The following is a 17,437-nucleotide window of genomic DNA, read 5'->3' on the forward strand; positions in this document are numbered from 1 at the left end:
ATTTAAATGGGTGGATGTTGGATCAATTTCTATGAAAAGACGACATAGCGGGCATCATCAAATTTCACTATGCATGCTGAGTAAAGGTACTAGGTTAAACAGTAGCGATTTTATCTACTAGACATCTAACTGAGATTACTAGACAGACTAGTCATTCTGACTAGGTATTTTTTTCAGTGTACCTGAACTGAAAATGTTGAATATTTTGAATGTTATTGCTTTAGAACTTTTAAAACCAAAGAAAGTTGCAGCGGTAATTGGTAAAGTCATTGCATTATAATCAGCATTAGATAATATATCTAAAATTACGACAAGAAATTTACAGCACTTAGTAAACGATTACCTTTTAGGACTCTGGAATAAAGTTTAGTTAGATCATATGTCCATAAAAGAGTTCGAATTGTGGCATTCTAAAATCTTTACCTGATTGCGTCGGTTATTCAACCTATGCCATAATTTTGAAATTTAGGTATAAATTTGTATGAAAAAATGTTGGCATAGGTTGAATATTTTTTTACAGATTAAGGATGTACTTAGGTGAGGTTTTGGCATTTGTGTCAAATGTTCGGACTCCTTGGTGTTTTTCCATACAAGACAAGGTAAAATATTTTGCCCCACAACACCCATTTTTTTTTCATACAAGATTTAATGTCATTTTCCAAAATTTAAGCAGATTCTTGTTTTTCTTTCTTTTGATTTGAAACTAAAATACCACCAATGCAAATAAAATTAATTACGACCTAATCAATTTACAACTAGTTTAAACCTAGCGTTAAAGTATTAATTAACACTGGACACTTTTAATTTGCAAAACACTCATTTGCAAATCCGCCGCCGCCTCAAACAAAAGCTACAATTTCATGTATATAACCAAAATGTGCGGAATTACATGGGATTCAATAATTTCATTGGTTTTCTACTGTTTCTTTCATATTTATTTTGCAATTTGAATTATAAAAACATGGGATTTTCAATATCCCATGGGACAAGGCAAAATCCCATGGGATTGACCATTATCCCATGGGATTTTGGGTAAATCCCATGGGATTTTTTTTTGTCCCATGGGATAATTGTAGTCCCATGGGATATTTGTTGTCCCATGGGACAAAAAAAATCCCATGGGATTTTTATTATCCCATGGGATTTTTAATATCCCATGGGACAAATTAAAATCCTATGGGATTCTTATTGTAAATATATAGATATAAATATACAGTAATGTGTATGTTACAATGTATTCTATTTGGTAGTAAATTATTATAATATGAATCTTTTTAATTGAATATCTTTTTTTCTTGGGAAATGTTAATTTAGCATATTGTTCTATAACTGTTCAAAGCTTAACTTTTAAACAACAAAGCAGATAATGTAAGTATCAATATATGTTTATTCATGAATTACAGAATACTAATTCTTGAAACACAATTATTTACCATTTGAAATCAATAAAACCTCTATTGTTAGGCTTAACATACTAGTAGCTATTTAAGTAAATCTTTTTTTTTCACAATATCCCTCAACACAAAACATTAATAGTTTCATATCATCCAGCTTTGTTTGATGGTATAGTCCACTTTTTGACCATTCAGCACAGAACTTTGACATTATTGTGGTTTCAATATTTTTTTGTATTTAAAAGAACTTCAAATCATTGACTGAGTGATGAAAATAATAACCGATCCAACTTTTGTCTTTGAATTTATTCTGGTCTTGTTTCTATGTTTTCTCCATTTATTCTAGGTGGTGAATTTCAATCCTTCTGAAAAAGAACCAATAAAATCTAAAGAAATGTATTATACAAAATTGTTTGCATACATGTAGCAATAATATGATTTTCAATAAAAATAGCTATGCAGTATGGATTTTACTGATTGTTAAAGGTTGTCCAGTGTCATCAGTTGCTAACGGCCTAAATCCTTTGGTCTCTGATGGAGGGTTGTCAAATTAGCAATATACCACATCTTCCTATTCTAATACCGTATAACAATCAATTAATTTTTGATTCTTTATAACATTTGGGTATTTTCCCAAGTTATATACATAATATACATGATATATATATACTGTAAATTCAGAATTAATGCGAGTTTTTTTTTTATTGCGAAAAATGCAACGGAGTTGTAAACGCAATAATTTAAACTCGCATTATGAAATATTTTATATACATTAAACAGGATTTTTCTCAAAATCGTAAAATTTAAAATCGCATTTAAGTCTAAAATGCCAGAATCGCAATAATAAATGCACGCAATAATTTATGAATTTACAGTATAAAGATCAATGTTAAAACTTTAGACAACTATAATAACATTCCATTTTTCACAAGAATTTGCAATATATTATACAAAATGCAGACAACAGAAACAATATTTCTTTAAGCTTTTGAAGTTCTGACAGATTTCAATTTGTGTTTTATTTCAATGAAAAAATACCTTGAACTCTTTGAACATATTGGAAATTATAGCATTGATACAAAAAAAATATGTATGTTTCATCCTTATTTTTTGTGTCGTTGGCTTGCTGTCTCATTTTAATATACATTTATACATACATCAATTAAATCTTCTTCTTTATTAAAAGTAAAAATGGGATATTTTTGATTTTGATATCCCAAAACATTATAGTTCTATCAAATAACTTATTACCAAAAACACCAATGTGTTTGATATTAATTTTATGACATGTATAAATGTTCCAGACCATATCAGTATTTGGATCTTATGTTTACGGTCCAGAACTTACAGTCCCACCATATGTGTACAGTCAGACTATTTAAGTATACTAGTACTGTCTGGTACCAGCTCGACCAAACCTGTGTTTTTATTTTAACTGCAATTAAACTATTTGTATTAATCTATTAAAGATTTCAGTTATGTTGATCTGTACTGTACATTTGTTTCTAATAAACTTGACCAACTTCTTAAAATTGGGCAGACTGTATGCGTACAGTCCAAATACTTGTATGTTTTGGAACATAAACATGATTTGCAAGCATTTGGCAGGATGTCATGCTAAAATCTCATTAATATAAGTACTAAATTTTTAGTATATACATGTAAATCCACAAGTTACTTACTGAAATTCATGGCGAACACTCACCAAAATCTTAAAGAGGATACAATTTAGAGGAAAGACTTGACAGATGAATGCACTAACACTATCAAAACAGAGCATAAAACTTACCTAAAAACAAGATGTTTTACATTTATCCAGGAGCAGGATAATTAAAAAGTTGTTTTTTTCTTTCTCTGCCGTCCATCATATAACCTTTGAATTCATTCATGCAAAATATGAAAATCTGCAAAGGTAAGACATTGAACCTCAGCTCATCCGCATTTTGAATTTTGAACTGCATACTTGTCCTTTTCATCTTGCTGCCAACCTAAACATAAAAATTTGATAAAAACATAATTCTAGATTGACTTTGTTTTTATTTTTGTTGGTACAAACAATTTTCTCAACTTTAAAACGAAAACATCATCACCAAAAAGGAGGTCATACTAACCTCCGATCGAAATATTTAAACAAACAGATATTATTACTTGATTGAAGATCTTGTCGTAAATTAATGGCATAGATACTCTTATTTTTGAAAACTTGATGTCTACTGCATACTTATATTCCTTTGTACGAGAGTATGCATATTTAGATGGACTCCATGGACTTTAATGTTAAATAAGCATGATTAATTTAACAATTTTTCAGCTCTATGTGTATATTTTGAGAGAATCTTGCAATACTGTATATTCTGATATTCAGAACTTATTGTGAGGTTTTTATTAATACAACTGAAAGCTGTATCTTATTTTCATTTCTGATACATATTTATGAGCTGAAGACCAGTGCCGAAATTTTCTCACTGCATTGAAGACCCATAGGTGACCTTCAACTGTTGTCTGCTCTTTAATTGGGTTGTTGTCTCTTTGTCAAATTCCCAGTTTCCACTTCACATTTTATAACATGTATGCTGATTTTTCTTAAATTACAATATTTAATCATGCAATTTTGTCCATTATTGAAAATACGGTAAGCAAAAATAAATGCACAAAAAATTTAACATTGTTATATAATGATATATGTATTAAAAGGCTTTTTTTTAAATTCAAAACAGTTGCCTACACTCCCAACATGACTGTTAATTTCCTTGTTTGATTTCATATTTTTAAAGCCTTTATAGCTAGCTAGATGGTATGCCGGGCGGATCTCGCCATTTTAAAAAGCGGGGGTTCCCAACCCAAGACAAAGGGGATGGTCCTATATTCATTTGATTTATTTTATTGTCTCATAGTCATACAAGAATATATATGGTTTGAGGGTGGGGATCAGGGATCTGGATTTTTTTTAACCTAACCACTGGGGATCTCAACCATTTTAAAGTTTCTCAAACATGTGGGGGTGGGGGTGACCCCAATTGAGTCTTCCTATATTTCATTTGATTTGTTTTATTGTTCTATACAAGAATATATATGTATGGTTTAGGGGTGGGGATCTTGACCGTTTACAAGTTTTTAAACTAGAGGGGGTGGACTTCCCTTTTATTTTATTTTATTAATTTTATTGTCCCCCACAAGAATATATATGGTTTAGGGGTGGGGATCTGGATCGTTCACAAGATAATAGCACATTCTCAAATTGAACAGGGTGGGGTAACCCCAAAGACCTCCTTTTTATTTCATTTCATTTGTTTTATAGTCCCATTCAAGAATATATATGGTTTAGGGGTTGGGATCTGGACCGTTTACAAGATAATAGCATATTCTCAAATTGAAGGGGGCAGGCCCGTAGCCAGGAATTTCCAAAGGGGGGTTCGTTGGACTCACAAACTCGACTTTAACAGTCACAATTCGACCAGAACGTTGACTTTAACAGTGCTTATTTGTTTTCAAGGGGGGGTTCGTCCGAACCCCCCGAACCCCCCTGGCTACGGGTATGGGGGGTGTGGATTAGCTCCCCTGGACTCACCCTCCCTTCTTTCTTCCCCCAAAATACCTTTTAAAAGGTCCCAATGCACATATAGTTTACATTATTTTCCCTTGATTTACACCACAGGCACTTGTTTCTGTCAATATGGGGTTTACTATCAATACCAGTATAAAAAAAAACACAAGGTAGCTAACGGGAATTTTCAATGTGTTCGCTTCAACCAATATTTTATTACTTTCCCTTGCCCCTTTCACGAATAAAAGTACACCAGTCTTTCGGTAATTGATTTATCTTTACAATGAAACAACTCTCACGTACCTTGAGAATACCCCTCAAACAGAATAACACACTTGAGATGAGAATTATTGACCTTTTTCCAGACCATTGAATTTGGAAGGACTAAACTTCCGGTTTACTTAGGAAGTTAATATAACACAGCAATCTGATTGGTCGAATTCATCTGGTTACCTGTTTATTTATATTAGTTACCAGAAACCAGAAAAATGTGACCAATCAGATTGCACAGTTTTATTAACTTCCTAAGTAAACCGGAAGTTTAGTACTTCCAAATTCAATGGTCTGGAAAAAGGTCAATAATTCTCATCTCAAGTGTGTTATTCTGTTTGAGGGGTATTCTCAAGGTACGTGAGAGTTGTTTCATTGTAAAGATAAATCAATTACCGAAAGACTGGTGTACTTTTATTCGTGAAAGGGGCAAGGGAAAGTAATAAAATATTGGTTGAAGCGAACACATTGAAAATTCCCGTTAGCTACCTTGTGTTTTTTTTATACTGGTATTGATAGTAAACCCCATATTGACAGAAACAAGTGCCTGTGATTTACACTTTAGAATATATACACTATACAGGTGTATTTTTTTTTAAAAAAGATAATACAACTGAAGACCACAGTGGTGGATCCAGAATTTTTCATAAGTGGGGGCCCACCGACTGCCTAAGAGGGGCCTGCTCCTGCAATGCCTCAGTCATTCCATATAATCAACCATTTTTTTTCCCAAAAAGGGGGCCCTGAACTCCTCAGTCTCCTGTTCAAAGTGCTGGGTTTTTATTACCCTCGTTGTTTGCGGACTAACTATTTAGGTCAGTGGTGGATAATAGTGTGCGTGCATTAATCTTCTATACCTTCTTAATCAATATATTCAAATACTGACGGCAAGTGTTGTAATGTATCAATGTCTTATTTGAAATTCCGTACGTGCTATTTACACGTGGGATCGAGAGTGCAGGGGAAGGAAACTTGTCCATTATGTTTATTTCTAAGCCGTAAAATTAACCTTTGGTAATCCTCAAATTGGTGCAAGAGGCTTTCCGGGCTGACTACTAATACATGTCTTAATCTCAAAATAACTCGGCAGCGTCAAATAACAGTGCATGTAAGGCTCGTCTCGGAGGGGGGTGTCTATTTTTCTGTCTTCTTTTTTTTAGTTATATTTTTAATAACTTACACTTTTTTCCATTATTCTCTTTCTTTCACTATTCTTTATTCCTTTTTTTTCTTTGTCCTTTGTTCTCTATTCTGTTAATTCACACCCATACCCTCTTATGTGGACTTACGGTAGTTTATTTTTTAGTTTTGGCAGAGATATTAGATGCAATATATATGTCTCTGGTTCTGGTATTATCAAGTCAATTTCTTTTTCATGCAGTGTCATGAAATATAATGGTTTTATGCATATCAACCAAGATTGTGCGTAACATTTTAATAAACAATTCAACACTATATACACGTTATTTGAATTTTATTAAAATCGATGAAGAACATGAATTTGGCAGCTAGTGCCCCTTAAACTGGGAAAGTTCAATTGAAAAATTCTGATCTACTAGCATTCAACACCAAATTACTAGCCTTACTTGCTGTATATCGATAAATGTGATTGTGTATTGTCAATACCTCAACATCGAGAATACGTCATGTGAGGTGTTGGTCGTTATGTTTGATACGGGGTCACCGGTTGCGGATTCGAGACAGAGAAAAAAATCCAGGTAAAAAGTGTAGAATTTTGTTTTTGAAAATTTGAGTTGTAAATTTTCCTAAAAAAGTACTTAATTCCGTTCATCTAGTTATAAATTTTCCTAAAAAAAGTACTTATTTCCGTTTATCTATAATGGGTATAAACAAAAACTGAACAAGAAAAGTATAAGTAAACAGACAGAAAGTCGTCGAATTAATTATTTTACATTATTGTTTAAATATATGTGAGAATTAAGGCGAATTTTCTTTAATTACAGATAAATGTATTTTAAGTTCAGGAAATGATTTATTCTTCGGGTATGTCTAAACAACCGTTCATGACCTCCTGAGTGCACTCAGGACATACAAAGTGCACTCAGGACCCATTACCGACATCGTATCTGCACACATGATGGATGTTTATATTCGTTATATGTTTAAGAGTTAAATTTTGGTAGAATTTGAAATCGTAGGGGCGGATCCAGCCATTTTAAAAAGGGGGGCTAACCCAGGACAAAAAAGGGGGGGGGGGTTCAACTACATGTCCCCATTCAAATTCATTGATCGGCAAAAAAAGGGGGTGTTCCAACCCCCCGCCCCCCCTCTGGATCCCCGCCTGAATCGAACTTAGATAGATGTTAATTCTTATAAAATAATGAGGGCACGATTCACTAATTACACAACTACTGAGCCATGAATTATCCAATCAACAAAATTGATTGGATTATCTTTATTGTTTTTTTAGGAATTGTATCGTTAGTTCAGTTTTACCTTTAACATGAATTTGTATATAGAAAAAATAAAATATCTCATTCGATGTACTTTTTCAGTTTATTTTTCATGATGACGGGTAAATTAATTTGTTGTGTTTTGCAGTTCACGAATAAAGAAAATTATTTTATAGTTGCGTTTTTTTCTGTAACAAGTTCGATTTTTTTTTTCAGTGAGATTCTTTTCTCTCTCTCTCTCTCTCTAAATCAACACAATGTTGACTGAATATCTAATTTTATTGAATTTGTATATCTTTATTCTCAACAAACCATTATACAAGAGAAGACAAGTATGTACAATATTCAGTTTAACCTTAATGGAAATCTGTGCACGAAGACTTAGATGTGGTTTGAACGGATTTCGTGTCAATAGACTGTTTTCGAAAAAGTCTTTCTTGCTGTAACAAAAATCATTTTTTTAAATTAAGATTAGAATCTTACTACAATCTAATTAACATATTGTTTAGAAATAATTATACCCAAAATATCATAATTTTCAAAAAACGGAGACGAAAACGGAGACAAATTCATTTTCAGAATTTATTTTCACTTTGAAATTCATTTCAGGCTTGTGAAACTGGACAAAACGACTTTAATTACAGAAAAAAAACTTAATAAATGCGGATTTCTTAAAACATTCGTATAACTCAAAAATAAAATTCCTGGACAAGTTCGATAAAAATGAGAAATAACATCTAACTACATGTATATTAGTTTGATTGTTTGAAAAGTACGGCTTTTACAGTTAAGAACGGATTCCATATACAAAACTTTAATTTATATAAATTCTTTTAAAGTATGAATATTTATTTCCCTTTTCAAAATCGTACAAAGAATTAATTACTGCATGATCCAGGACAGGATTATAAAATTAAGAATAAAACTTAAAAATTTATGGAACGAAATTTTAATAAAATACGAAAATCTTAAAACATCGTGATATTTATTTAAAACGTCACAATATTACTTCCCGCATGGTCACACTGTACTAACAACACAATCTGTAAACAACAATAAAGATAATCAAATCAATTTTGTTGATTGGATAATTCATGACTCAGTAGTTGTGTAATCAGTGACACGTGCCCTCATTATTTTATAAGAATTAACATATCTATATAAGTTCGATTTCAAATTCTACCAAATTTAACTCTAAAATAAGAAGCGTATAACGAATATATGCATCAATCCTGTGTGCGATGACTATAAAGGGTCCTGAGTGCACTTCGTTTATATGTCATGAGTGCAATCAGGAGGTCCTTCAAGCGGTATTTAGGCGTACCGTTATTCTTCTTGCGGCTTCATTTTTTGTTTTATCAATAACTTATACACAAGGAGACATTTTTTTTGACAGCATGAACCCCAGTTAATGAGCAAACACAAATTTAGAAAGAAAATCGTTTACAATTAAAATTTATAAAAGGAAAAAAAGGGGGGATAATAAACAAATTTTATTTACGCTCACATACTTCTAAAAAAGATTTGCATATGTAAGCTCTCTATAGATAATGTTAAATTATTTCGGGAGTTTTGAAAAAAAGAATATATACAGTTTAATTTCGACTAAAATAGTGATTCTTTTTATAGATTTGGTACCTCAGTTTCGACGCAACATTTCTTTTTGAATTGTTAGATGGCAAACTCTTTAGGAGAATATTGTATCTGTTCTTTATGTAATTATGTTGATATTGGCGATAAGATTCATTATATTATAACAAGGCCTTGTACAAATCCTTGATTATAGAATGTTTGGCAATATAAAAAGACGAAAGTAGACAAACCCTAATTAAGCAGGGTTTCACAAGTTGATCTCCAAGCGGCCCACATTGTACATCGAATAAGATCTATATTTGTCAACGTTTTCAAAAGGAAATAACTTGAATTGAAAATTTCCCAACTGTGAAAATTTGTTATTTCTAAACGTCTTTAATTATTATTTCGGAAAGAAAAAATATTTAGCATATTCATATATTTTCATAATTTTTTCCAAGGATACCTTTTTTTTTGCAAAGTTTACTTTTATACGTTTTTAACCATCACCAGCGACATATTCTCTGCAATCACCAATTAGTCCTAATTATTAAAGATCAATTGACCAAATTCAAATGATGATTGGTATATCGTATTGAATATGACCGTCGGTCATCCGTGACGTATCCAAAAAAACGGCGCATGCCGATAGATAGATAGTTTATTAATTAGCGTCTCGCAATTTAAATTTCATCAAGGGGACTTAATTAAACCAGTTACTATACAAATCTGGAAAAAACGATGTACACGTACTTTTTAATATTTTTAAAACAAATTACGAAAACGTTTAGTGTAAAAATCACCGAATATAACATCAACGTAAGTCGTTTTGGAATCCTAATGCAAAAGACAGTCGATTCAAACTGAAATAACTTCTTTAAAGATGGTTTGATTTTTTTCAAAGACACATGTATTATATGTCCATGTATTATATATGTCTCAATATATGTATTATATGTCTATGATTTTATCAAAACAAAAATTACAAAATTATAAAATAAGTCATCAATCGAATCAGAGACATGAACTCTCACTATTATTTACTAGTATACATGTCCTAAGTTGCTTAATGTCCTGTGTGCAACCAGGAGATCCTGAACGGTTTTTAGACGTACCATTATTTTATATGCATATATTTAAAGTTGTTCTTAATTATATGCATACTAGGTATCAGTGGCGGATCTAGGGGGAGGGTTTCGGGGGTTGGAACCACCCTTTTTTTTTAACAATCAATGCATTTGAGTGGGGACATATGGTTGGAACCACCCCTCCTTCTTTTGTCCTGGGTTGGGACCCCCCTTTTTAAAATGAATGGATCCTCCACAGAGGTATGTTTATATATATGTGTGTATCAGTCCAAATGACTTCCCAATTAGCAGAGGCGGATTTCGTTTTTTTCCAGCCCCCCCCCCCCCCAAAAAAATAATCTTGGGAAACAAATGGTAGATTATATACGGAATCACGGAAGCATGACTGGACGTGACCCCTCTAAGGCAGTCAATGAGTCCCCACTTATGAAAATTTCTGGATCAACCATTGCTTAGTTCTAGTTATCTTAGGTCCTAGTGTGAAATAAAGCCAATGGGTCTTTTTAAACACATCTTAATTCATACATGTATTCGTTTTCTCACGGATTTGTTCATGCAATATTGAAATTATGTTTACTCAATGCGTAATTACTAAAGTTTATATTTGCTACTTTTCTTCTTAATTTCATATAAATTATTTTTATTTTTTTTTCGTCGAAAATTAAGTGGTGTTGAAATAGGGGATGGACAGTCACACAGATACCTATTATCACATTTAACAAAAGAAATGTTGTATAATGTCATCAATCTGTATTACACGTAGACAGGATGTTCTCTAGAAAACTATACGTTATACACACCCGAGAATACACGCACTGTCGTAGTAATGGAAAATTACTGTATGTTATAGTTACCTGTAATCAGCTTTGCAACACCATGTCATAACAGTTCAAAAAGATTTTCTTCAAATAAAAATGGAATATTTTCTTTAAAATTTAAAACTTTAAAAAGTAGACTTTGACAAAATTATGAAATAGAAAGAATTGAACAATTTAAAATCGTATTTTAACAAAGATTTAGATATAATTTTACAACGATCCTTAAAAAATAACCAAACAAACGTTGAATCAAACTATATGAAACTACGCAGTTTTATATCAAAATACTGACACACACCAGTTTGCCATCTTAGTATGCAAGGCAAGGGTGCTTGGTGAGGTGCTGGAACTTGATGAACATGCAACATTAAGTTACAGTTCTGTAAGGATTTGACTGCCTTTTTACAGAGACTTTCTATGCTAATCGATGTTCCAGTATATTTCATATTTATATTTATTTGTGAGGCCCTCGTCATCATTTATATTCACTAAAAGCACAGTCGCCTAAAGATTTAATAAATATAGCGAAAAATTGCGAAAATTGGGGGAAATAATATATTTTTAGTAGCATTATTATTTTAAAATCTTAAGAGGTTCCCCGGCCGTTACTTGCAAATTAAACTCTTAAAGTGTATAACGATCTATAACGAATATATGCATTCATCATGTGTGCAGATACGACGACTTTATAGGGTCTGTCATAAGTGCACTTTGTATGCCCTGCATGTGTGCACTCAGGAGGTCCTCCTGAGCGGTGTTTACACGTACCGGGAAAATCTTATCTGATTCAGGATCAATTCATCGGTTACACTCCCCTGTCACCAGTGATCCTTTTTGCTGACATTCTGAAAAAGTATTGTGTAGTCCCTGTGTAAGTGTTGACTCTCAATTTGCACATGTGATTTTTTAATATTCCCCGGACTTCTGCAAAAATCAATTATTCAGTTCACTGATTAAGATGGAAGGTAAACGAACAGAAAGTCACAGGACATTCCGACAAAAAGTCACAGGACAAAAAGTCAGACACATGTCAAACTCTGTATTTACTCAGACATAAAGTATCAAAGTTGATACGACAAAAAGTCACAAACAATTTGTTGACAATTGTTTGAATGTAAATGAAAAAAGATTTTGAAATATTTTCTTTTTATTACATATATTCATTTTTAATTGAAGGAAATTGTTCATAATATAAAAAAGAAGATGTGGTATGATTGCCAATGAGACAACTGTCCACAAGAGACCAAAATGACACAGACATTAACAACTATAGGTCTTTACGGCCTTCAACAATGAGCCAATATAAAAAAGATGTGGTATGATTGCCAATGAGACAACTGTCCACAAGAGACCAAAATGACACAGACATTAACAACGATAGGTCACCATACAGCCTTCAACAATGAGCAAAGCAGAGGCCCATACCGCATAGTCAGCTGTAAAATGCAATCATACCATATTTTTTTTTGTATATTTACATAATGTACATGTCAAAAAATGCGTGCAAATGTAATCAAAAGCTGCACACATTGTACATGTTGTACGTAATGATTTTTGGGTGCAAATGTAATGGTAATGTGCGCAAACCTAATGCACTGATTTATTTGTTTTTAATAAATTTTAATTACAAAGTTGCTACATCATGTTCATGTATAAAACTTCAAGAAAAATACAAAAAGAGTGTTTTCTTGTTCAAAGAAAAATAATCTCAAAACTAAATTGTGACTTTTTGTCCTGTGACAGTGTGTGACTTTTTGACTGTGACTTTCTGTCCTACATTTAGATTGAAAAGGGGAGTTTGGTTGACCCCGTCTCCTTCTATCTGAGACTACTATGATATCTCAGTGATGAGCTTTATGTTTCATGTACAAATGTATTTTGCTTGTCATGTATGTATGTCGGATAAAAGCTCTACAGAGCTTATGTTGTATTGTTATATGTATAACCGACAATAAATTAATAGCCCCTAACAAGTAAGAATTAGGTTACTTCTTTTTGTTTTGACATCTTGCAAGGGTTTTTATACCCCCGTATAAAAATTATACCCCCACTTTAAAAAATGGGGTATACTGTTTTACCCCTGTCTGTCCATCCATCCTTGCGTCAGTCAGTCCGTCCAATGAATATTTTTTGTCCCATTTTCCTCAGGAACTACAATAGAAGGATTTCTGAAATTTGGTTTCAGGGTTAAATAAGTCAGCTATACTGTGTGATGCATTTTCAGTTTCATCACTCCACAACTTCCTGTTTTCCGAACACTTGTATGATTTTACACATGATAGCCAAGTTGAAAGTTGAAAACTAACAACCTAATTTATGTACAAAAAAAATGAATAACAGATATGTTTCACATAAACAAATGACAATCACTGAATTATAGGATCCTGAGTTGGAAGAGGCACATCCATAACAAATTGGCAGGGTATAAGGAACTTTGAAAATGTTTAGTTTTTGTGGTTTGGTCTTTTTTCTGGATACTGTAAGCAATAAGGCCCCTTTACTTAGTGAATGAAATAATTGTAAGATACACATATCTGTCTGCCATATTTTATATGAACTTGACCTCATTTTCATAGTTCATTGGTCAATGAAACACTGCATTGTTTTGTCAGTTTATCATATGTTTAAAGTAACAGGTAGATTATATTTGGTAGATATGAAACAATTTTGAGGTGTGCATGTCTGAATGGCAGATTCATATATAAACCATGACCGCATTTTATTGTTCTTTGGTCAATGATAAGTTTTCTTGGTTTTGTCATTTTATCAGTTTTTCTAAGCATAGGTCTACTTGTTGTTGTATGGAATGACTACAAGGTATCATATAAAAAAAATGTCTGCCTGCCAATGTTAATTTTACTGTGACCTCTGATTCATAGAATAATGATAATATTCATGATATTGAACAGCAAGAATGATGAGTAAGTTGATGTTATATACAAATAAGGCAAAATTTTCAGTTGCCTACTAATTATGTAATAGTAGTTATTTTTGTCATTAAATGATGTTTACTCTTTTATGTGTAGGGCAAGAACATTAAAGATAAAGAGGAAACTATAAACAGAAGAAATTATCAACAAAATAAGATTTACAGAGGTCAACAAAGCCTAAATGGTAAGTCCACTGTTATAAAAGTTTTTGTCCTTGAATAATGATTAAATATTTATTAAAATAAGATGTGGTATGATTGAGAAAACTATCCATCAGAGTTCAATTAAGTGGATGTAAGCATTGTAATTACTTATTAGAGGTCAGTGATGACCTGTAACATGTGTAAGTAATGAGAAAACCCATACCCTATACATGTTATAGTAATCTATAAAAGACAACACTAACCAAATTTGAAACAGAGCATCAATTCAAACGTCAAATATTCCAGACTAATTTATAAAAACAAAAAATTAGGAAAAATAAAAATGACGGATATGAACCAACATCAACCACTGAACTATGTACAAGCTCCTGATATTGGACAGGTATAATATGGCTGGGTTGATATAAAAAAAAAAAAAACACTTAGCAGTCTAATTTCCAATGAGACATTTCTCCAATAGACATGATAGAGATCAAATGACTTTTAAGGAGGCTCTTGGGTATAACAATTTCAGAAAAATATTTAATAATTTTTTTTCATAACTCATTTTATTTATAACTGTATCATATGGTACACCAAATCATTCAAATCATTCAAAACAATCAATTCGGTTTGGCCCCAGATGACTTTTAAAATGTATATATCATTGAAAAAGCTCCAAATTATCTCCCTTTGGTGCAAAAAGGCAATTGTAATGTAATATCTTTTTTAACTCATCGGTGGCCTTTATTTTTATGCCCCACCTACGATAGTAGAGCTGCATTATGTTTTCTGGTCTGTGCGTCCGTTCTTCCGTCTGTCTGTCGTTTTGTTCATCCGTCCGTCCGTTCGTCCGTCTGTCCCGCTTTAGGTTAAAGTTTTTGGTCAAGGTAGTTTTTGATGAAGTTGAAGTCCAATCAACTTGAAACTTAGTACAAATGTTCCTTATGATATGATCTTTCTAATTTTTTAACCAAATTAAACTTTTGACCCCAATTTCACAGTCCACTGAACATAGAAAATGAAAGTGCATGTTTCAGGTTAAAGTTTTTGGTCAAGGTAGTTTTTGATGAAGTTGAAGTCCAATCAGCTTGAAACTTAGTACACATGTTCCTTATGATATTATCTTTCTAATTTTATTGCCTTATTATATTTTTTATCCAATTTCATGGTCCATTGAACATGGAAAATGATAGTGCGAGTAGGGCATTTGTGTACTTTGGACGAATTCTTGTTTATTATAATTTTTAAATAAGCTGTACTTTAACTAAACTATTATAAAAGTTAAGCGATTTCTATAATTTATTACTTGAATATTCAAAAGAAAGTTCATCATAATAATCATAAACATGATAAAATAGCCATTTTATTTATTTCTTCACCGATAATTTTTGAGTTTGTGTATTTGTAGGTCAGACATCTCGATTTTCATAGTCATCATTCACAGATCAATACTGAACGGAAAACTTAAAGCTGATATTTTTCTCCATAGTGTGACTTTTTTTATTAATTTGAAATGGAATGTGTATTTTCCTAAATTTATTTGAAAGAGGAAATTTCAACATGAGGACTATAAACAAAAAGGAGTCATATCATCACGATCATTGATGCACAAGAACTTGATCATAGAAATACAACAATGTAATTATCAATTGAAAGATGGAACGAATGAACAAAATATTAGAATGTTGTTGTCCAAATAAAATTGCTTTGTCTTCTCATTTGAATCTCTCCATTTAATAAAGATGTACAGAGGAAGATCTTTGAAGAACAGATTGAAAAAAATGTTTTGTCTAAGAATTGCAGGAATATTCTAGTGAATGAAATTATTTATTGACTTCACTCTTATATAGTGGACTGAATAATTGTACATAGCAAGTTGTGAATAAAGAAAACAAAAACTTTAACAAAAAGTGTTTATATTATAAATTTGCAAATATAAGCATACTATTATGTACACTACAAAGGTATATCTAATTCAAATTGTTTGCATATGCAAGTATTGCAATGAAACTATAACAAAGAAAATCTTGCCTCATGAAAAGAGTAAACTATTCAGTCAGAATATAAAATATTTTTCAGTTCTATTTTTCAAAATAGAATAAACAAGTCAAAGATTTCAAAACAATATTTTTTCATTTATTTAGACATTTCATCATTTTGTTTCAGTGAACGGACTTTATTCTTTGACTGTAAATATTATTATACATTCCAAAATAATAATGATCTTTATTGTCATATAAACAAATAAAAAACATGTTTGTGACAAAAGAAAAAAAAAAATATATATATATATGTATACATGTATATAAAAAATATAAAAAAAACTTGTATACATTTAAAACATTTTACTACCAAACAGCATTCACTGTAACATACACATAACTTTATATTTATATATATATATTTATAATTTTAATCCCATAGGATTTTATTTTGTCCCATGGGATATTGAAAATCCCATGGGATTTTTTTTGTCCCATGGGACAACAAATATCCCATGGGACTACAATTATCCCATGGGACCAAAAAAAATCCCATGGGATTTAACCAAAATCCCATGGGATAATGGTCAATCCCATGGGATTTTGCCCTGTCCCATGGGATATTGAAAATCCCATGTTTTTATAAATCAAATAGCAAAATAAATATGCTAGTAACAGTAGAAAACCAATGAAATTATTGAATCCCATGTAATTCCGCACATTTTGGTTATATTCATGACATTGTAGCTCTTGTTTGAGGCGGCGGCGGATTTGCAAATGAGTGTTTTGCAAATTAAAAGTGTCCAGTGTAATACTCAATATACAATTTCTTTTACAAGAACTAGTGAAAATGTAGGTAATTGTGTGTGTCGAGGATCTCTTTCTATTTCATATAGGACTTAGTTTAAAATTAATATAAAAGGAAGGATTATATGATTTTTTTAAAGGAACAATCATCATATTAAACATTTATCAGTGTCATTCTCACGAATAATATAAAAATATATGATAAACACATTTAAATTTTATATAAAACAGATTCCCTCAACTTAAGGTGGTACCCAACACTTTCACTAAAATTAATTTGGCTCGTTTAATTTTCATAAAATTTTGTCAAAGTATTACCTTTGACCCTTTAACAAAAATATAAAAAAAAAAAAAAATTTGGAATCAACCGTTTTGTCAGAAAAATTACACTGGTTATATAGCAGTTTTACAAACACCAATTTTGATCATTGAGAAGCTTAATATTCCTTATACAACACAACGAAATTAAAAC

The 17,437-nt window shown here is 31.6% G+C and overlaps 1 protein-coding gene and 2 long non-coding RNA genes across 5 annotated transcripts in view; 1 reads left to right on the forward strand and 2 right to left on the reverse strand.

Moving 5' to 3' along the window:
* Nucleotides 1-17,437, reverse strand: part of LOC134714916 (uncharacterized) — a 60,464-nt gene that overhangs the window by 37,843 nt on the left and 5,184 nt on the right. The window lies entirely within an intron of this gene.
* On the reverse strand, nucleotides 1,227-6,198 carry LOC134713822 (uncharacterized). The gene is made up of 3 exons (XR_010106395.1): nucleotides 6,066-6,198; nucleotides 3,184-3,382; nucleotides 1,227-1,759 (listed from the first exon to the last, which is right to left on the reverse strand). It is a non-coding gene; the product is annotated as an uncharacterized LOC134713822 (long non-coding RNA).
* LOC134714915 (uncharacterized) lies at nucleotides 11,860-16,191 on the forward strand. The gene is made up of 3 exons (XR_010106589.1): nucleotides 11,860-11,971; nucleotides 14,127-14,214; nucleotides 15,585-16,191. It is a non-coding gene; the product is annotated as an uncharacterized LOC134714915 (long non-coding RNA).

Source organism: Mytilus trossulus, chromosome 4, assembly GCF_036588685.1.
Source record: "Mytilus trossulus isolate FHL-02 chromosome 4, PNRI_Mtr1.1.1.hap1, whole genome shotgun sequence".
Taxonomy (NCBI): Eukaryota; Metazoa; Mollusca; class Bivalvia; order Mytilida; family Mytilidae; genus Mytilus; species Mytilus trossulus.